This window comes from Balaenoptera ricei, unplaced genomic scaffold (assembly GCF_028023285.1).
Source record: "Balaenoptera ricei isolate mBalRic1 unplaced genomic scaffold, mBalRic1.hap2 scaffold_804, whole genome shotgun sequence".
NCBI classification, from domain to species: domain Eukaryota; kingdom Metazoa; phylum Chordata; class Mammalia; order Artiodactyla; family Balaenopteridae; genus Balaenoptera; species Balaenoptera ricei.
The window spans coordinates 1-2,500 of NW_026777992.1; positions in this window are offsets into that span (position 1 = coordinate 1).

The window sequence follows — 2,500 nt, forward strand, 5'->3', positions numbered from 1 at the left end:
ACTCCTCTCACTTGGGGGGTGGGGGGGAAGGGGGGGCGAGATTCCTGTGTGTCTGTCTGCATTCATCAGTCGTGGGAGAGGAAAAACGATGTTCCCTCAACGATCCTTCTGAGTTCTTGCCTGAGAATCCCCTGTCCCCAAAAGACAGCTCGAGAAGAGAGCAACCCACGGCTGAGGAACGCGTGCACTGTGCCCCCCACGCAGGAGAAGCCCAAGCCAGAAGTCACTCGAAACGGCGGGCTGTGAGCTTGAGCTTCTCGAAGAAGATTTTTGTCCTCCTTTCAGGTCAGCAAGAAGAGGGAGAGGCAGAGCGGCAGAGGGTCCTTGTCGCCCACCCGTCGTTTCTGAAGCGCCTTAAATTCCAACTCATCTATGTGCCAAAGCGGTTCCATTTCGGGGTGCCCTATTCCGGTTCCCTCCCCGCACGGAGAAAAATGTTCTGTCCCGATTCACTGAAATGCTCCCAAAGGGCCTTGGTGTGAGGCAGTGGACCTATGCCCATCCTGCCTCCTCTTCAAATCATTTCTACCGATACAGAAGAAAAGACACCACCCCCCCCACCCCCCACCATGGCCTGCCACAGGCAGTGCAGCTATCCCTGGGGAAGGGGGATTTGGTATGGTAGCATGCGGACATCAGTCCAACATCAATTCCATCTTCATGACTTCTCGTGGAGGATGAGGGAGAGGGAGAGAGAAAAAGAGGAAAGGAGAAAGGGGGTGGGGCGAGGCCGGGAGGGAGAGAGAGAGAGGAGAAAAGAGAGAGAGAGAGAGAGAGAGAGAGAGACAGAGAGAGACAGAGAGAGACAGAGAGAGACAGAGAGAGAGAAACAGAGAGGGAGAGAGAGAAACAGAGAGGGAGAGAGAGAGAAACAGAGAGGGAGACAGAGAGAAACGGAGAGGGAGAGAGAAAGAGAGAGAGAGACAGAGAGAGAGAGAGAGAGAGAGAGACAGAGAGAGAGAGAGAGAGAAACAGAGAGGGAGAGAGAGAGAAACAGAGAGGGAGACAGAGAGAAACAGAGAGGGAGACAGAGGGAGAGAAACAGAGAGGGAGAGAGAAAGAGAGAGAGAGAAAGCTCAATGATCCTAAAATCCATGGATGAGGGCTAGCGTGGCTAGGGGCTTCCCTGGCGGTGTAGTGGTTAAGTCTCCATCCTTCCGCTGCACGGAATTGAATGAATGAATGAATGAATGAATGAATGAATTGAAAAGCGTTATTAAAAACAAAAAAGGGCTTCCCTGGTGGCACAGTGGTTGAGAGTCTGCCTGCCAGTGCAGGGGACACGGGTTCGAACCCTGGTCTGGGAGGATCCCCCAGGCCGCGGAGCAGCTGGGCCCCGTGAGCCATAGAGCCTGTGCTCCACAACAAGAGAGGCCGTGACAGTGAGAGGCCCGCGCACTGTGATGAAGAGTGGCCCCCGCTCGCCTCAACTAGAGAAAGCCCTCGCACAGAAACGAAGACCCAACACAGCCATAAGTAAATAAGTGAATGAATGAATGAATGAATGAATGCTTAGATAGATAGATAGATAGATAGATAGATAGATAGATAAATAAATAAGGGACTTCTCTGGTGGCGCAGTGGTTAAGAATCTGCCTGTCAATACAGGGGACACGGGTTCGATCCCTGGTCCAGGAAGATCCCACATGCCGCGGAGCAACTAAGCCCGTGTGCCACAACTCCTGAAGCCCGCACGCCTAGAGCTCGTGCAACAAGAAAAGGCACCACAATGATAAGCCCATGCACCACACTGAAGAGTAGCCCCTACTCGCCACAAGTAGAGAAAGCCTGCACGCAGCAACGAAAATCCAACACAGCCAAAAATTAAAAATAAAAAAAGTTTTTAAAAATTAAAAACTAAAAATTAAAAATGAATAAAGAAAGAAAGAAAGAAAGAAATTTAAAAAAAACACACAAAAAAAGAAGACTGGAGTGGCTTCCATCCCCCGCCCCCCTGGCCTCTGGTCTCTGGCCCATGATCTAGCATCCCCTGCCCTCCTCCCACTGTAATACCTCCCTCCGTCATTCAAAAATTAGCGCCGCCCACCCAGGCCGGCCCAGCCATCTGGTCGACCTCTTAAAAAACGACCGACCGGCAGGTGGCGCCCGACAACCGGCAGTCGAGTGAGCGGGCCGCATCGGAATCGGGAGCAGCAGGGCGACGGGGACACGATGACGAACCCGATCCTCCTGGTGCGCATTTCTCCGCTCAGTGACGGCCGCGGACGGGGCACTGGGGACCCGGGGACCCGGGGACCCGGGGACCTGGGACCTAGGACCCGGAAGCATTTTTCTCCAACGTCCCTGCGATTCCACGGAAGGTGGACAGCAGGGAGGCCTCGGCCGGCACGAGTACGTCGAGAGCTAGAGTTTCCTTCTGTTGTCCTCGTTGTCGTTTTCCCCTCGCTGCCGCCGCAACGGAGGAACGTCCACCGGCGAGGAGAATAAAAATAGAGTAATATTTAAACTTCAGTGGTTCTCGTTTACACGTTTAATCTTA